This window comes from Pelophylax lessonae, assembly GCF_965119305.1.
Source record: "Pelophylax lessonae genome assembly, chromosome: 3".
Lineage (NCBI taxonomy): Eukaryota > Metazoa > Chordata > Amphibia > Anura > Ranidae > Pelophylax > Pelophylax lessonae.
Window position 1 is genome coordinate 314,146,995 of NC_138770.1, and position 20,554 is coordinate 314,167,548.

Sequence of the window (20,554 nt, forward strand, 5' to 3'; positions counted from 1 at the left end):
ATTGTATAGTAGGTACATACATTCTATTTTGCCATAGGCCATGAAAAACACAGGAATTCTATTAGGCACCATTCTCACGGGTGTTTAGCTAATCCCAGCAGCAGGAATATACAGTACAGATTCCTGCAGCTGGGATTGACAGCTGCACGCGGATAGCTGCGCCAATTGAAACAGGCTGGTAACCACCGCCAACAGGAGATCAGGGCTACTGCAAACAGAAAAGTAATTAGCCATTCCCTCCTCTACACAGCATGCCCCTTTTTTGTGAGAAAGCAAAGCGCAAGGTCAGATAAAACAGAGTGGGACCTATGTCCTACAAGAAATATTCACAGACATGACAAGGCATGATGGGAATTGTAGTTCCTGATCAAATGGGGGGCCATAGTTTGAAGACCCCTGCCCTAGACCGACTACTTCAATACCTTGCACTGCCTGTACATCCAACCACTCATACCGAATTGAGGCAATCCACTAGAGTGTTCACATCCATGACACCACCGCCTGACCATCGAATTTACACCCAATTTCTGGGAACTTGACCCTTTGCTACATCACCAGGGAGATATGTGGTTGATGATTTACCAGTCTTTGACTACCAATTGACCGGCCAATCTATATTCAAACCTTGATTACTTATCACTGGTGGAATTCAGTGCTGTGAGAAAGTGGAAGTATTTACACCAAATGCAAAAGTATTGAGGCTTCCGGATTCAGCTACCACAGGGACACCTTTCTTCACATATGTTTTTTTGATTATGATTCTTTATTTGGAGAGACTTCCTTGAAAGAAGGGGTACCCTTAAATTGGAATACTTCGAAAGTCTCCAGAAAGAACTGTGTCAAGTGTGAATGTTTAGGTTTATCAGCGGAATGCAAGTGACAGTGTGTATGGGGCCCCTTTTTTTGTGCTCACCTAGGCAACGTTGTCTGTGTGTTTTCCACTGGGTGTCTGGGTGGTATTTCTTACTTAAATTTTTGTAATTCATACCTTTTGTCAGTACTTCAATAAAATTATTGCATTTTTACACCATTAATGGTTCTCTGTTACAACTATTCCTCCTAAATAACCCCCATTGGGAGACCTCATGGATTTTCCTGTATGGTTTCCATCCAGTCAATAACACTTGTTTTCCAATGCTCCAGACAGCGCCTTTAGAAGGAGAGGATTGGGCTTAGATATGCTTTAACCTCTTCTGGACCGCCCACCATGTATATACATTGGTACTTTGACATTAAATACCAGGGTTTTGGCAGCAGCTAGCTGCCATAACCCCAATATTTTTTTTTATACAGGTGGCGATCTGAAACCTGATAAAAGTGGTCTCAGCTCTGGATTCGCCATGGGATCGATCACTTTTATGGGCAGCGGGAGAGGTATGCCGCCCCACCCCTTCCTAGTGGATTCCCCTGCTTACCGAAGCCATCGGTATCGGCGGAAACAATCCGATCTGGTGAAGTGATGGGCATGAAGTCGAGTGAGAGAAAGATGACTTGACTCTCCATGTCCTTGGAGGACCGGAGCGATGACTAAAGTCACTTCCACTCAATGGTCTTAAAAAGGCCCTTTTTTTTTTTTAGGTGTAAATGTGAGATCTGAGGTCTTTTTGACCCCAGATCTCATAATAAAGAGGACCTGTCATGCTTATTTCCATTACAAGGGATAAAAGTGATAAAAAAAAAAATGTAAAAGGGAAAGTGAAAAAATAAAATTTAAAATAAGGAAAATAATTTTTTAAAGCACCCTGTCCCTCCGAGCTCGCACACAGAAGCGAACGCATACACAAGTGGCGCCAACATATGTAAACGGTTTTCAAACCACACGTTAGTGAGGTATTGCCGCGATCGTTCGAGCGAGAGCAATAATTATAGCACAAGACCTCCTCGAACACTAAATCTGTAAACATTTTTAGAGTCGCCTGAGATTTTTAGGTACCGAAGTTTGTCACCATTCCACAAGCGTGCGCAATTTTAAAGCACGATCTGTTATCATTTTACTCTGCATAACATCTTTCACAATGTACAAAAAAGTGGGCTAACTTTACTTTTGTCTTATTTTTTTTTAATTCAAAAAAGTGTATTTTGCAAATAAATTGTGTTTGTGCGACAGCTGCCCAAATACGATTTGCCCCCTTAATGACCAGGCCATATTTTGTGATTCAGCACTGCGTTAATTTAACGGACAATTGCGAGGTCGTGCGACTCTGTCAGAGTTGTATAGTAACTAAGTAGAACTACTTCACTACTGTACTTAAGTACCGAAAGGCGGTATCTGTACTTTCCTAGAGTAGAATGTTTTTCTCCTACTTCCATTTTTACTTCACTACATTTTTTCAATGATTTCAATACTTCTACTCCAATATTTTTTTTTTGTGCTGCATAGTTACTCGTTACTATTATAAAAATTACCACTGCCAGAACAGTAGATGGCAGGTTTCATGAAGCTCAAAACATGTGTATTATCAGCGCATACGAAAATAAAAGCTACTGTATGTATAAATAAAAGCTGCATTTGAAATAATAAAAAACAATATGATGTTCAAACTTTTGACTTCTTTCTTTAATAACTACATAACACAGTACTTGTACTTTTACTTTCAGTACTTGAGTACAACAGCTGACTGTTTACAACAGCTGACTGTTCTCTCTCAGCGGGGAGCAATTGCAGGTGTCAGGCAGCAATCAGAGCCGCCTGCACCATGCATCGGAGGCCCAGCTGACAAATGGGGGCTGGAGCGCGCCGGCGGCGGCACTCGCTCCCCCCCTAGCTGCAGGCATGCAACCGACGTATACCTACGTCGGTTCGCGCAGGACGGCCACCCTGCCGCAGTATAACTGCGGCGGGCGGTCCGGAAGCGGTTAAAGACCAAGTTCACCTTTTCTAGCAAGTTGACAGCTGACAAACCGGATTGTCTGAGAGTTCAGTTTAATGTATAGAAAGTTACTTTGGATTTCTGTCAGGACAATTTTTGTTCTTTTAAACAATGGGCTACACCCCTTTTAATTTGTAAATACAGGTTATAATTAGAAATGTCAGTTTTTACAGTAACATTTTGGAGCCTTGTTTTGGATCTCTTTTCTTTTGACTTTGTCAATGTATCCTACTTGCATTGGCAGGTCACAAATTCAGTCAGTAAAAACTGCATAACAGTGCTGAATTTTGGTCTGTACTGTGACTAACAGCACAAAAATAGTGATTAAAGGGACACTAAAACCCGTGTGGAAGATCAGCTGCGTTATGAAATGGCTAAACGAAAACTTTTCTTCTGCAGACAGCGGGTTTTCGAACAGGGGGGACCTGCGGGCAAGCTCCTGGCCTATTTGGCTCATGAGGAGCTTGCACCGCTGGTGGTGGTGTCCCTGTTAGAGGCGGACGGCTCTGAGGTCACTGACCCAGCCCGTGTGGCGCCGCTGTTCCGCTCCTACTATGAATCTTTGTATGTATCCCAAACCACCGTGACCGGCCCTGAAACCCGGGAATTTCTGCATTCTGTAGGGTTCCCCCACTTGACCGCCTCCCAGCATGCTGATTTGGAGGCCCCCCTGTCTGCGGATAAAATTTCACATGCCATTGCTTCCTTGGCTATGGCAAAAGCACCGGGTTCGGATGGCCTTCCCTTGGACTTTTATGCTGCACACACTGAAGTGTTGGCTCCTAAACTGCTGCTGACCTATACTCACGCCTTCGACACAGAGACTCTGCCTGCCTCCATGAGTGAGGCCACAATTATTGTTCTTCCTAAACTCGGTAAAGATCCCTGTTTCCCAGAATCGTACCGTCCAATCTCCCTATTGCAGGCTGACATCAAAATACTGGCTATGGTCCTCGCCCGCTGTCTTGGGAAAATTATTCTTTCGCTCATACATCCCGATCAGACGAGGTTTATGCCCGGAAAGAATACGGCCATGAACACCAGACGCCTTTTTCTAAACATACAGGCACGTTATACTGCGGAGCCGAAGCTCGACGGCAGCAATTGCCTCTACTCCCCCGGTGACCCTACACCAGTGTTAATTTTGGCAGCAAATTTCAATTTATTTTTAGTCTTAGGACTAAAATGGCATTTTAGTTTTAGTCTTCTGCAAGTGTTTTAGTTTTAGTCGTATTTAGTCGACTAAAACTCCAGTACATTTTAGTTGACTAAAACGTATTTTTGTCATCTAAATGGTCATGGTCAGGTCAGAGAGGAGGCCTGTAATGCTGCTGCCTGCAGTCAGTGCAGTGAGTGCACACAGTGCTACTCAGAGTGCTGGATGGGGGTCTCAGGTTTAAGGGTGGTCTCTGGTCTGACTCTGAACTGAAGTTGTTGAACAGGATGGGCCGGGCGGGCCTCAGCGGCCTATATGCACGCACACAGTCCTGGATGGATGGCGGAATCGGATGGATGAGGGGACTCAGGGAGGCAGGAATAGCTGGCCTGGCTGTTAACTCACAGTGGGTGCTCTGCTCTGGATGTGGTGGTGGCCGGGTGCCAGTGCCGTGTGATGAGTCGGGCCTGGCGCGTCTGGCTGTAGTACTGCAGCTGTAGTGCTCTGGTGAGGTCAGGTGACTGGTCTTGAGTCGACTCTCTTGTAGTAGTCCACTCCTCACGTTGGACGTCACGGGGCATGCCACGCCAGACGCCACACAGGCGGAGCTCCGTAAAAACCGGAAGTTGGGTAAACGTCCCTGCCTCACATTCTCGTTTAGTTTTCGTTTGTTAAAGAAAACGGATTTGATTTTTGTCATAGTTGTCGTCATTTGACAAAAATGTGCTATACTTTGCATCTCGTTTTCGTCAGTTGAAAAATGCCGGTGACGAAAACGTTTTCGTTGACGAAATTAACACTGCTGTAAACTCCATTGGCTGTAATGTCATTGCACATATTACCTGAATATATTACCAACATTAAATATTAGGGAAAAAATATAAGAAAAGCCTTTTTCTTAATTGTGTAGTTTTCAGCAGCTTAGTAGATGCTCCTTACTTATGCGTATGTGGTGGTGCAATACATGATATAGAAATGGCCAGCAGAGGAGTGTTAATTTTGATGTCAGTTTTTTATTTAGTTTTAGTTATAGTCTTTTGACTAAAATGCCATTTTAGTTTTAGTCGTATTTTAGTCATCTGAATTGTTTTAGTTTTAGTCAAATTTTAGTCGACTAAAATTGTGTGTTAATTTAGTCGACGAAAATGTTTTAGTCGACGAAATTAACACTGCCCTACACAGGCGTATCTGGGAGCTGGCACTTAAACACCTGGGTTTGGCACGGTTTCATGCTTACACTCCCCTGTGGCGCAACTCTTGTCTGCCTGAACTGTGCTCCCTTCCCGGGGCTGAATTGTGGGCACCAAGAGGCATGTTATTCCTACATCAGGTCGTGAATGGTTCCGGAATATGCTCCTTTCAATCCCTGTCGGCGTGGTTTGCGCTCCCACCCCAACTATATTTTAGATACCTCCAGCTCCGGCATGCACTCTTGGCCCAGTTTCCCGATGGAGTCCCGGACCTAGCAACCACTTATGCTCTTACCATCCTCATGGGTGAGGACCCCTCTAAATTAATTTCGGCCATGTATGTGGTGCTGCGTTCTCGAGCCATTGAGCGGGTGGTGGAGGGCTTACAGCATAAGTGGAGCTCTGATGTCCCCCAACTAGATGACTCGGACTGGGATGCTATTTTGGACAGTCCCAAGCTGTTTTCCCCTAAACTCTTGGACCGATTGACGCAGCTGTATATCATACACAGAGCATAGCTCACCCCTCTCCGTTTGGCTAGATACCGGGAGGGGATAGATACTGATTGTCCCCGTTGCCATACCCACCCAAGTACCTTCCTACATATCCTCTGGTTCTGCTCGGTAGTGCAGACCTTTTGGCTACAGATTATAACATTTCTACATGACCACATGGGGTCCCTACTTCAGCTGGACCTTAAACCATGCATGACCACATGGGGTCCCTACTTCAGCTGGACCTTAAACATTGCTGACTACTTTCCTGCACAAAATGCTCTTCCACACCCGTAAGCTTATTGTGAAGTTGTGGATGCGAGCGCAACCCCCTACTCTCCAACTGTGGATAGCCAAGATCAACTCCACCCTCACATACAAACGCTTGGTATATCTCCACAGGGGCTGCCCCAAAAAATATGATCGGGTTTGGGGTCGATGGTTGGAGAATTCCCGCACATGTACTGGTCAGATGTAGTTGTATCCTTCCTGTGGTGGGCCTCTACCTGTGCATTGCGGGTCACGGGCACGCAGTCTTCCAGTTGGTCCACCCCAAGGGCACATTGAGTCGGGCTCATGCTTTTCACATTTATGTTTTCAGAGTATGTCCCTAAGGATTTCTGATATCTAAAGCCCCGTACTGATCGTTGGCCGAACGATCGGCCGTCTTTTGTCCAGGGCTGTCGTGTCTTTTGAAAACTGCAAAAGACTGCACACGAATTTTGTCGGCCAACAACAGCCGACTGCAGAAGTGATGTCATGTGATGGTTAACTTTCCTTGTCTTTTTTCTTTTCTGAGCATGCCCAGTCATGCCCAGCATGCCCAGTCTTGCAAATCTGCTGTCTGTCGGCCAAAATCTGTACTGACTGGCGAACAATCGGCCGTTCTGGTGTTGGCCAACAAAAATTTTAATGCCTGCACGACAGATTCTATTCGGCCGAAAATGCGCTGTCGGCAGCATCATACTAACAAGCCTACAATCGGCCGAATATTTACGGCCGACAATCGGTACGTGTGTACGGGGCTTAACTCTGCTGATACCTGTTCAATTGTATTTACATGTATCCCCATTAGTCTGTTCTCTTGTACACAGTATGTTATCCTGTTCAATGATTTGTTTTCCTGTGTTGCAATATTTGACAATTTTCTCTTTTTCAATAAACTGCATTTTGAAAGTCAAAGGAACACTAAAGGATATACTTATTCTCCAAAAATAACACATTCACTACCTAAAGTGTTCGTTACCACAAAAATGTATTTCACTGCCTGGGCTACTGCAGGAGGGGCCGAAATCTGCCTCTGACGTCAGCCGGGGAGGTTACGCTCAGCCCCCACAGTAGCCCTGGATCAGAGTAGTAAACTGGCCGGGAGTCACATGACCGGCATGAAGATAGCTGTAAACTGATATTTACAAGCTTAATTTTAGAAAAAGATTTACCGTGTTATGCCTAGGTATAACAGAGGCAGTGACAATTTGCAATCTTATTTTTTAATAGCGGCAGGGGGCGATACAGACACACGAAGCTGAGAGGGAGGGAGAGGGACAGAGGAGAGCTGTGGATGACAGAGGCACACAAGCTGCAAGTGATCAGCTCACAGAGGGACACAGGAACAGGCAAGATCAGTCAGGTTTTTTACAATCTGCTATAAGGGAACAGGATTTATTTATTTTTCTTTTAGGGTTACAAACACTTTAATGGCCCTGTTTTTTTAATCCCTCCCTTGTAATAACCCCTGAGCTCACTGAGAATGTTAAAAGGAAACCTGTGCAAAGCACCCCCCTTACCTCCACTTCTGGGGTCCCCATGCCAGCGCTGTCTGCTCCTCTCCTTATTAGAGTTCCCATATAGCAAGGTGTATGATATGGGGGCATTCATGAAAGTGTGCTTCCAAGCCAGACTGCATGCATCCATAGACACACAAAGCGGCTCGGACAGGGCACCTGTTCCCTCCTCAGGGGATTTGATTGAAAGTAGCAAGAGCCAATGGCTCTCCCTTCTGCCTCTCTGTCCTGTAAGAGGGATAAAGAGCAGGGCCACTGCAGAGAAACACAGAACTGGATTGAAAAAGGCATGAATGTGTTTAAAGGGGTGGGGGGTTCTTTGCCTTAATGCAGAGAAGGCACCAAAGTTAAAAAAAACCTTATGCCTTTAGAACCACTTTAAAAGCATGTCAAAGCTGGAAAAAAAAAAGTCAGAAAATGTCTGCAATACATGTACATCTACCTTTTTTTTTCCTCACTAAAACATAGTACAGGGAAAAAAAAAATGCCAGGAAAAAAAATGGGATTTTTGACTTACCATAAAATCCATTTCTCTGATGTTCATTGATGGACACAGCTCCTGATCTTCTTAACCATTCGGTTATACTGCCCACTACAAGAGTAGGACACTAGGCAGAAAAAAAGTCTAGCTACACCTATGGGCAGTCCCAGGGGGTATACTCCCTCTCTCTGCTATAGGTACAAGCAACGTCAAAAGAATTACAACTCCACAGAGTGGTGGGTGCTGTATCCATCAATGAACTTCAGAGAAATGGATTTTATGGTAAGTGTGGTAATTCAAAAATCACATTTTCTCTTTCGTTCATTGATGGGACACAGCTCCTGATCTTCTTAACAATTGGAAACGTCTCAAAGCAGTGTTAAACATGAGGGGTGGGAACAGGGAAAAAGAAAGGGCTAACTATAGCCAACCAGATAAACCGGAGCTCAACCAGAAACAATACAATACACCCTCAAAGAGGACCAGGTCCTCTAAACAGCAGCCTGCAAAATCTTGCGGCCAAAGGAAGCATCCGCAGATGCCAACACATCCATTTTTTAGAAATTTGTGAAACTGCATTGATGACCAGGTGGCCGCCTTGCAAATCTGCATCAGACGCCTGATGACGGAAGGCCTAGTGCGCCCAAGTAGAGTGCGCCTTGACAGGGAAAGGAGGAACCTGACCCTTGATGGAATATGCTTGAATCAACGCCTGTCCGATCCATCTGGAAATGGTCGCAGAGGAAGCGGACAACCCTTTCCGAGGCCCACCCATAAGCACAAATAGGGAGTCTGATTTCCTAGGACTCAATAGCGGCCAGGTACAACCCAATGGCTCGGACCACATTAAGGCTTGCAAAGCAATTTCCTTATGTTTTGGCCTGGGACACAGAAGGCAACACAATGTCTTCATTCAAATGAAAATCAGGGACAATCTGAGGAAGAAACAACGGACAGGGGTGAAGATCTACCTTATCACTATGAACCACCAAGTAAGGTGAATGATGGGGTAACGATGTCAATTCCAACAACCTGCGTGCAGAGGTGAAAGCCACCAAAAAGGCCTCCTTCTGGGTCAGTGTAAGCAGGGAAATCTCCCGAAGATTCTCAAAAGGAGGCTTCTGTAGGACAGAGCACCAAATTGCGGTCCCAAGGTGGCAACAGAGACCGCACTGGAGGGGTCAAGTACCCAACACCCTGAAGTATAGTACGCACCAAGGAGTATGTGGCCAAGAGCCATTGAAAGAAGACCGCTAAGGCTGACACCTGACCCTTGATAGTACTCAAGGCCAGTTTCTGCTCAACCCCCACTTTGAAGGAAGGTCAAAATCTGAGCCACTGAAAAAAGAGCTGAGGATGAACCCCAAGAGACTCACACCACGCAATGTAGGTCTTCCACGTATGATGGTAGATCTTACTAGAAGTAGATTTCCTAGCTTTTAACAGCGTTGGAATCACTGATTCAGACAAACCTCTATCAGCACCTGGCGTTCAACAGCCAAGCCGTCAAAAGCCAGCAACGGTAAAGCATGATGGAAGATCAGTCCTTGGGACAGCAGATCCTCCCTGAGAGGAAGATTCCAAGGAACGTCAGGGACCAGCTGCACCAGATTGGCGTACCAATTCCGCAAGGCCAGTCCGGGGCCACTAAGATGACCAGAATCCCTTCTGCCTCAATCCTGCCTAGAAGTCTTGGAATAAGCTCGAGAGGTGGGAAGGCGTAAATCAGATGATACTGAGCCCCACAGGGCCATCAGCGCATCCGTGGTGTCCGCCAGAGGATCCTGTGACCGAGCCACAAATCTCTGCACCTTTCTGTTGAGCCGGGAAGCCAACAGATCCACCTTGGAGATGCCCCACCAGAGACACAACTGATGAAAACGCTGCTGAAGGGACCACTCCCCTTGGTCCAACGCCTGCTGACTGATGTAATCCGCATGCCAGTTATCCACCCTGGGAATGTGTACGGCGGAGAGGGCTGGAACGAACCATTCAGCCCACCTTAGAATGCCGGTTACCTTCAGAACCACCAGGACACTTCTTGTGCCCCCCTGGTGATTGACATAAGCCACAGCCGTGACATTGTCCGATTGAACGCGCACTGGACATCCCTGAAGATAATCCGTCCAATGTTCCAGGCACAGTCTGATCGTTTGGAGTACCAAGACCTTGATTGGTATTCTGGACTCTTCCAATGCCCAGACCACCTGAGGAGAAATTTTGCCAAGGACGCCTCCCAGTCGGACAGGCAGGCATCTGTGGTGAACACTGTACAATACAAGGGGAGGAAGGATTTGCCCAGCCGAAGCAGGAAGCCACCATATCAGGGACTCTTTTGTGCCCCGGGCTCAGCCAGATCTGATGGTCCAGAGATTGCGGATTCTTGTCCCATTTGGCCAGAATCTCCCTTATAGAGACCTCGTATGGAACTGTGCAAACGGAACCAACTCAAAGGTAGGTAGAGACCATCAGGCCCAGCACCCACATGCAAGCCCAGAGGGATTACCATCTGCTGGACAGCAGGAGACAAATTACAGTCTGCAGTTTGTCCAGAGGATGGAGCACTCTGGCTAAGGCCAAGCCCAGTGTTAGACTCAGATAGTCCAGCTTTGTGGACAGAACCAGAGCAGACTTCTGAAAATTCAGAATCCAACCAAACAACCTCAAGCTCGTGAAGGTAAGCGTCCTTTATGCAGGGAAGCCACCACCAAGCGAACGGACTCCATTTTGAACTTCAGCACCTGTACAAAGCAGTTTAGCGCCTTGAGCTCCAGAATTGGACGCACCTTACCTTCCTTCCTGGGAACTTAAAACGGGTTTGAGTAAAAACCCCTTAAAATGTTCTGAAATCGGAACCGGGACCACCACCCATTAAGGTAAAAGGTCTTGCACCGCCCCAAAAAAAGGCTGTAAGCAGACCTGGGACAGTCATACATTACAAGGAAGAACCTTACCGAAGGGCAAGAATGAAACTTGATCTTGTAGCCGGACCGAAAGACCTTTTGAATCCACCAGAATTGTACCAGGGGAGTCCATGGGTCCGGGAACCAGCGAAGACCTCCACCATCCCAGATATGGGTCAGGGCACACCTTCATACTGGGTCTGGAGAAGCCGACGAGAAAAAAAAAAAACAAAACACAACAAAACAAAACTTATGAGCCGAGGAGGGCTCACGTTTATGAGGGTACTTGCCCTTAGTAGCCTGCAGAAGAAAGGTACTCTTCACCGACTTTTAATGATGTCATCTAGGGTAGCACCAAACAAGCGATCTCCTTGAATGATCTTCCTTTTCAAGGCTTTTTTAGAAGTCTGGTCCACAGACCAACATTTGAGCCAAAAGACACGCCGAAGGACCACTGTCAAAACAGAGCCGAACCCAGAGACATCACAGATAAAAACGGCAGCCCCTGGACCAGCTGGTCTGCCAGCTCAGCAAAGGCAGGGGGGAGCTACTCACAGCACAAAAGCCAAGCCCATTTGGTCAGTCTGCGACACCAGGGCAATGGTGAATATCCACCTCAATGCCGAACCAGCCAGGGTGTACATATTGCGGACCACAGCCTCCGCCATCCAGTGCTTTAAGGACAGGGACTCTTCAACCTAAATCATGGTTGCCTTGTTCAATCTGGAAACCGGAGCGTTGAACACCAGTGGAACAGCCTAGCAAAATCACTTAGGGACCCCAAGGGGGCACTTTGGTCGCCCCCACTAGTTAGTGGAAATTCTGTCAAAATAGAGGGGTAAAGGAAACACCTTTTCCCCTCTGGAAGGCTTGTGCATGGCAAAGGTAACCACTATCTGAGGATTCAGGGCGCGTGGTTGCAGACCCAGCAGGGTGACCCACATCCACGGCAGCCAGATCCAATTCAGGATGGGATAAGACAGATGAGGCAGGGGAAGGCGGAGAGTGCTTTTTGCCAGCCCCTCCCTCAAAAGCCACCTCCACCGGGGACACCAAGGACTCCAGAACTGCCGTCAGTGCAATGCTGGATGGGTGGGACCCGAAGGGCCCGCAGACTCAGAGAGGGGGATCAGGTGGGGAGATCTGCTCCAAAGACTACATGAGTCACCAGGGGGATCTCACAAAAAAGTGTAACACACTGCTAAGGAATAACCCCTAACGCTCTGGCAGCCCACCTGGTTGCCAGCCACAGAGCACCAATCGATCCTCAGTAGAGAGGGAGAAAACCCCACCACCCACAGAAACCAGGCACTGCAGCTACCCGGAGAATCTGCACTGCACAAATGGCGATCAGGAAACGGAAGGATCCGGAAGTCAGCACCAGGGGATGTGGATGGGCTCCCATTGCAGAAATCGCCACCCAGAGGGCTCCACTGTCATGGCTGCTGCTATTTTCAATGGTAAACCAACAAAAAAATGGCCGCTGTGCATTAAGCACACAGGCTACAAGAAAATGACAGCCCCTAGGAAGGATCCCTAGGCCTCAGAAAACGGCACAGGCAGGAGGGGGGGGGGGGGTCTGGCAGGAGCACCCATCAGGTACAATCCACCCCGACAGCCGATAGCTGGCAGTGCACCCCACCCTAGGTGGTGAACCAGGCCACCCCACAGCCCCACTGGAGGGGCGGGATGGCCCACAGTACCACCAGACCGATGAGGGTGCCTAACGGGAAGGAGGGGAACCCAGGGGTCAGACTGTCCCATGGAGGGGCCCACATCCACCCCAAAAACCTCCAGGGGTGAGAGCGGACACAGTTACCATACCAGGAACAACTCCAGACAGAAGCTCCTCTTCATCAAAATGGGGGGCTGTCGGCCAGGAGGAATGCTGCAATTTGTGCCAAAACCCAGTCGTATGCGTCCTCGCGAGACCATTTACTGGCAGCCCAGACCCCAACTGGCCATGTCACAGCCGACCTAGCATGGAGCCGAGGTCTGGGCATTGCCGCCAGCCAGACTGGGGTGACCACTGGATCTAGATTTCCTAGAGTCACCCAGTCCAGCAGTTGATTGTAGATCTCTCAGGAAAAAATTTATCTTAAAAGAAAAAATTGCCAGGACCAGAGATCCAAGCAAGGAACTAGGTACTTACTCCTGACTAGATAGAGAAAAAGTACTTGTAGCATAGAGAGGGAGTATACCCCCTGGGACTGCCCATAGGCGTAGCCAGACTTTTTTGCCTACTCCTTTAGGGGGGCAGTATATCCCAATGGTTAAGATGATCAGGAGTTGTGTCGGTCAATGAATGAAAAAAATCTTACCGTTAGTTTACCGGTAACGTCTTTTCTCATGAGCCTTCCAGGACGGCCCAACATGAGAGATGATAGGCTCCTCCTACCGGAAACACAATCAATTAAAACACAGTTAAAAGGCCCCACCCTTCCCTCTATCCTCAGTTGTAAAAAAGTATCTTCCACAACCAAATTCCTTGAGGGAACCGTGTATCACAGTCAATTCATAGGCACTTACCCTTTTTAACTTGTTTGCACCCTTTGATAGGGCGGGTAGGCCGGCCGTCCTGGAAGGCTCATGAGAAAAGACGTTACCGGTAAACTAACGGTAAGATTTCTCCAATCGCCTTCCAGGACGGCCCAACATGAGAGGATACTAGATTACCCTCAGCCTACCTTAGGGTGGGACAGCTGCCTGCAAGACCTTGCGTCCAAAGGTCAGGTCCTGTTGAGACAGTACTTCTATCCTGTAATGTTTCAGGAAGGTGTTCTGGCTGGACCAAGTGGCTGCCATGCGGATCTGTTCCCAGGATGCTCCTGCCTTCTCGGCCCAAGATGTTGCTAGGGCTCTTGTAGAATGAGCTTTAACTTTAACAGGAGCTGGGACACCTGATGCCTCATAAGCGATGGTAATTGCTTGCCTGATCCATCTAGAAATTGAGGGCTTGGAAGCCTGCAATCCTTTCCTAGGTCCAGAATGAAGGACCAGAAGATGGTTTGACCTTCTAAAGTTCTTTGTCCTGTCTAAGTAGATGAGTAGAGCTCTTTTAACATCAATACAGTGGAACTTTTCCTCCTTACTGTTCTTTGGGTTGTCACAGAAGGAAGATAAATTGATCTCCTGTACTCTGTGAAAAGGAGATGCCACCTTTGGGAGATATAGTGGATCTGGTTTTAGGACTATCCTGTCTGGGCATACAGTCATAAACGGTTCTTTGATAGAGAGGGCCTGGAGATCCCCTACTCTCCTAGCTGAAGTGATAGCCAGCAAAAACGTCAGTTTTAAAGACAACCGTTTGAGGGAAATCTGTTCCAAAGGTTCAAAGGGAGACCTAGATAACGCCTCTAGGACCCTTGTCAGGTCCCAAGGAGGGAACCTGTCTTTAGACAAAGGAGTAACTCTTTGTCTGGCTAACAAAAATCTGCTTATCAGTGGCTCTCTTGCCAGACGAGTGTCCAGAAACACCGAGAGAGCCGCAATTTGTACCCTAAGAGTGTTAATGGCCACACCCTTATCCACCCCGTCCTGTAGAAACTCTAGGATTACAGGGGTAGAGGGGGAGTCAAAGCCTCTTTGCTTACCCCAGGTACAAAACTTTTTCCATACCTTAGTGTAGATTTTCTTGGTAATAGGTTTCCTGCTCAGCAGGAGAGTATCTACAACTCTCTGTGAGCAACCTTTTGAAATTAAGAGTTGGCTTTCAGTAGCCAAGCTGCCAACTGAAAAAATTCCGGGTCTTGGCATAACACTGGACCCTGGGATAACAGGTTTTTTGAGACCGGCAGATGCCATGGGGGAATCATTGCCATGGTCTTCAGAGTGGCAAACCAAGGTCTTCTTGGCCACCAAGGGGCAATTAGTATCAACCGGAGGTCCCCCGAGTGATTCAGTTTCTGAAGAACTCTCGGGATCAACATTAGAGGGGGGAAGGCGTAAGCCAGACTGAAAACCCAAGGTTGGGCCAGGGCATCCAACCCCATCATTCCTCTGGACCTGGTGAGGGAGAAGAATTTTTCCACTTTCTTGTTCTGCGCTGTGGCAAACAGATCTATTTCTGGTGTTCCGAACCTCTGTGTTATCTTTTGAAAAATTCTGGGGTCTAGCTCCCATTCTCCTTCCTGAATCAGATGACGACTGAGGAAGTCTGCTTGCAGGTTGTTTTCCCCCCTGATGTGGACTGCTACTAGAGAGACTACTCTTTCCTCAGCCCAGCTTAGGATTGCGGAAGCTAGATCCAAGAGGGGTCTGGATCTGGTTCCTCCTTGCCTGTTCAGGTATACTACCGTTGTAGTATTGTCTGAGAGAATGAGGACCTCCTTGTTGTGGATGTTCTCTTTGAAAGCTTTCAAGGCTTCTCCTACAGCTTTCAACTCCCTGAAATTGGAGGAAGCTTGAGTTGTCGCCAACTCCCAGATCCCCTGTGCATGAGCTCCTTCCATGTGTGCACCCCAGCCCTTGGTACTGGCGTCTGTAGTGATCTCTACAGGATCCCATTGTCCCCAGGGCCTGCCCTTCCCTAGGTTGGTCTGTTTTTTCCACCATATCAGGGATTCCCGGGCCTGAGGGGTGAGGACGACTTGTTCGTCCAACGAGTCTGTTTTTCTGTCCCAAGATGACAAATGGAAAAACAGAAGTTCCCTTGCGTGCAGTTGTGCCCATACCAAGGCTGGTATGCTGGCTGACATCAAGCCCAATACTCTCAGAACTTCTCTTCTGGAGCAGGATGGGGAGTCTTCTAACCCTTGGACTGTGGTGACAATCTTGTGCATCCTTTCTTGGGTTAGGAATAGTTTTTGAGCCTTTGAATCTACTAGGAACCCTAGAAAGTTCCGAAGCTGGGATGGGACCAAAGCTGATTTTTTCAGATTGATAAGCCATCCTAGGCTCTCCAAAACCTCTATTACACGATGGGTATCCTGGTTTACCTGGGTCTCTGATTTCCCGAAAATCAGTAGATCGTCCAAGTAGGGGATCAGGGCAATCCCTAACATGTGTAGGTGGGCTACCGCTTCTGCAAGAACCTTCGTAAATATTCTTGGACTGGCAGCTAGACCAAAGGGTAGTGCCCTGAACTGCCAATGAGTCGTTTCCCCATTGTTCTCTAAGGCAAACCTCAGGAACTTTTGATGTTCTGGGTGGATGGGAATGTGTAGGTAAGCGTCTCTGAGGTCTAAGGTGGTCATGAAGACATCCTTTAGCAAGTTCTTTCGTACTGAATAAATTGTCTCCATTGAGAATTTTTTGTACGTCAGGAAACTGTTGAGTTTCTTCAGGTTTATTATTAGGCGGAATTTGCCTGATGGTTTTGGGACCACGAATACATGAGAATACACCCCTTGTAGATGCTGATCCTCTGGTACTGGGGTTATTACTAATTGCTCTGCCAGTTCTTGAATCCCTTGAAGAAGAGCTTCTTTGACCTGAGGTTTCTTGGGGACCTGAGTTATGGTAATTGTGGTGGGTGGTATTGAATTGAATTGAAGGCGATAGCCTTCCTGAATGAGGTTGTAAATATATGGGGAGACTGAAATTTCTCCCCACTGAGGGAGAAATTTTTTCAGTCTCCCCCCCACCTTGATGGTGGCGTCACTTGTTGTCTCTAGAGCCCGCTGAGGAGGGAAAGAGCAAATTATTCCTTTGTTTTCCCTTCCTGAAACCCCATCTCTTGTTGGGTTCTCTTTTACGTCTATTTTGACTATGTTCCTGGGGGCCTCGAAAAAATTTTCTGGGAACATCCTTCCTTTTAACTGGAAATTTCTTCCCTTTTTCTGAGGACCTAGCTAGAACTTCATCCAACCCAGAGCCAAATAATAATGATCCTTCAAAAGGCAAGGCACAGAGCTTTGACTTTGAGGTGAGGTCACCCTCCCACTCCTTCAACCAGATAGCTCTTCTGGCTGAGTTTAAAAGGGCACCTGTCTTGGCCGAAGCTACAACCGACTCAACAGCTGCATCTGCCAGGTAAGTTACTGCCTTCCCAATCAGGGTCAGTGAGTCCTGTAAATCTTGAGTCTTATCCTGGGATAAGTTTTTATTCAACCTGTCTAACCAACAGCAGGTATTCCTTGCTACACAAGAGGCAGCCAGGGCTGGGGCCATGGTAGAGGCATTGGCCTCCCAGGCTTTTCTCAGGAGAGACTCCGCTGTCCTATTCATGGCATCCTTAATGCTGCCTGCATCAGCAAAGGAGAGGTCAGATTTCTTGGTTACTTGAGCCAAGGGTGCATCTAATTTTGGACTTTTAATCAGCTGTTCGATATCTTCCTCCTTAAAGGGAAATCTGCGTTTCCATGACACTGGTTTCTTAAACTTAGTCTCTGGACGCTGCCATTGCTGAAGAACCAACCCTTTGAGGGATTGGTGGATGGGGAAAACTCTAGAAGGAGTCTTACCTAGACCCTTGTAGAGTCTGTCCTGAGCTGATGTTCCTACTTGTACGTCAGGTATTTCTTCAGAGGCATACACAGCTTGAAGAAGCCCTTGCATGTTATCAAGTCCAAACAGATTCCTGGAAGGTTCTGCTTCCTCTGTTTCATCTGAGTCCCTATCTCCTTCTCCCTCTGAATTGGACTGGGAGATTGCGTGGTTCAAATCCTCTTCTTCCTGTCTATTTCCTTGCAAACCTGAAGGTAGACTCTGAGAAAGAGACTGGCTAGCTTGTCCTGCTTTAACAAAAAAGCTCTCCTGTGAAGAGGTCCCTTCCCCTGCCTGAGAGGCTGGGGGTGCTAGGGAAGTTTTAACAGTCTGGATTGTTGTCAGCATTTCCTCCCGGACTGTTTTTAAAAAGTCTTTCATAAGGGCTGATGATTCTTTTCCTGCCAGTTTGTAAATGCATTTGTAGAAAAATGGTTTTGTATGGGAGGGAGGTAATTTGTCTGCACAGTTACCACACTTTTTAGAGGCAACAGATCCTGGCCCTGAGACAGTAGAAGTTTCTTGAACACCACTCTGGGACTCTGGAAGACAGGATACAACATCAATTAGTATCCTGTTCCCACATATGCAAAGGTATGAGGCCCTATAGAAAAGACACTTAACAGTCCTACTATATAAAAAACAAAACACAGAGCGCTACGAAGACCTCCAGCATATGAAGGGTGGATGAACAGAACTAATAAGCAGCTGAATCCAGGGAGGGGGGGGGGAGGGGAGGGAAGGGAAAAAAAAAAAAAAAAAACAGGCAATAAAAAAGGTTGTAGCTGCAAATAGACATAGGCATAAAATGGTACCATACAATAGGGGACAATGGGATACCATAAATAGGTTGATGATGATCCTAAAAGGGATAAAGTCAGTGGGCACTGAGCTGCTCTTCCACAGATGAGGAGGAAGAATCTATATAGACAAAAAGAAGAGGGGAGAAGCGCTCTAAGTGCAGACAATTTATTGCAGATAACAAGGCAGGTGATATACACTCACTAGACATGAAGACTGAAAAGCTGTATGTGTCAAAGCAATCCTGCAGCCATCCTCTGGAGGGTGTCCTCTGGTCACAGGAAGCCGTATGCAGTACTGTCACTGGCGGTGGGAGGGAAGAAAGCCGGCTGTCTCCCACAACATCAGCGGTGAGCGGTCAAGCGGCGGTGCTCACCTGATGAAAGAGCACGCCGGGTGCAGAGGACCCGCGCATGCTCAGAAACGCGTCGTGCATGCCGTAACTCATCGGACAGATCCCACCATCCCTGTGGGTGAGAGTGCCTCCATCCATCACTCGCAACACGGAACCGCAGATCCGAGCCGCTTGACCGCTCACCGCTGATGTTGTGGGAGACAGCCGGCTTTCTTCCCTCCCACCGCCAGTGACAGTACTGCATACGGCTTCCTGTGACCAGAGGACACCCTCCAGAGGATGGCTGCAGGATTGCTTTGACACATACAGCTTTTCAGTCTTCATGTCTAGTGAGTGTATATCACCTGCCTTGTTATCTGCAATAAATTGTCTGCACTTAGAGCGCTTCTCCCCTCTTCTTTTTGTCTAACAGTCCTACTATGGGCAGGGAGAGGGAACATCAAGCATTTTTTAGGGAAAATACATCAGCAGACTTTTTCTATTGAAAGTGAGTTTCTAGATGCACTACAGCACTTACCCGGGTCCGACCTGGGTTTGGCTGCCTTTGCTTGGCCCAGCGCTTCTTCCTTCCCTGGTGGGTGAGTAGAAGGCTTCATCTCCCTGGCAGCTGTCCGAGCTCCTAAGGCCTGGGAGCTGCACTACCGCATGTAAAGCGGTTCCGGCGTCTCCTCCACCTTCTCCTTCCGCGTTCGTCGGAACTGACGTCACCGGATGTCCGACTCCTTCCGCGAGGCTTGAGACGCTCGCGTCTGACGTCACTTCCCGCGGGAATTTTGAATCTGTCTTCTGTGGAGGAGAGCTGCTGGCGCCGGGAAAAAACTGAGAGAAAGACCAGAGGGATCACCCAGGGTGACAGACGGTTCCCCCGATGGAAGAGGCGACCTGTGAGAGACCCGGGAGGGGTGGCAGGTAGAGCTCTACTCTCAATGGCTTCGCTGAACCTGGCTCACAGGGGGACCATAGGACTATCACAAAGTCTGCAGGTCAGTAAAAAACAACAAACGTTTCGTAGGAAGAAACACAATCTAAACTGAGGATAGAGGGAAGGGTGGGGCCTTTTAACTGTGTTTTAATTGATTGTGTTTCCGGTAGGAGGAGCCTATCATCTCATGTTGGGCCGTCCTGGAAGGCGATTGGAGAAAAATAGTTTTGACCATCTTGTTTGACATGACAAATGGTGCATTCCTAACCTTGTGGTGTCCAGACTCTGTAATCCCTCAAAAGTGAGGTAGGTAAAGAACAGACCTGTCTTTATCCCCAACCTCTATCATCTCCATAAGCCCGCCTTGTGTACAGACCGAGCACACACAGTAAGTTGTCAATTGTCAACTCACAAGACTGCTGGCAAAGTTAACAGGTATTTATGGCAATTAAAGAACCGATAAAGAAAAAAAAAAAACCCACGCCTTTCATTGGAATATTTAGCAGACCAAAAGGGAACAAATACATTGTAAGAATGGCCCTATATTTTTTTCCTTGTCAGCCAGATTACCCCAGCCGCACAAATTGCCCACCCCGCCGAGACATTTTATTCCGCAGAATACACTGGTGAGTGGCTGAAGCTGCTGATTGTGAATGGTTTTCCAATATATCCCTTTGACAGACGTCAATTTAATGATCGACCCATCAAGTAGAGACTGCCACACACTGATTACAATTCAGCCGATACCTGCTGAACCAATTTTCGGAGTGCCAAATTTTAGGGTTTATATTCACTTTTAGGGCCCTTTCACACTGAGCTTTTCAAGCGATTTTGCATCAAAAAAAGTGACTGAAAAGCTCAAGAAAAAAAGGCCTCCTTTTAAAATCAATGAATGCTTTTACACTGGGGCAGTACATTTCCGTTGCGGTGAAGAAAAAAAAACAAAAAAAAAAGTCCCGCTTGCAGCATCTTTGGGCAAAAAAAAAAACCATCTAAAACGCCCCTCCCTATTGAAATGAATGGGAACCACTTCAAAAGCACCCCCACCGAGCATTTTTAGAGTCACGTGTCCTTTAAAAACTGCATCACAAATGCTGCAAAAGGGCTTTATTAACGCTTAGGCATTTTACTGGCAGTTCTGAAGCGACCCAGTGTGAAAGGGCTCTAAGCAG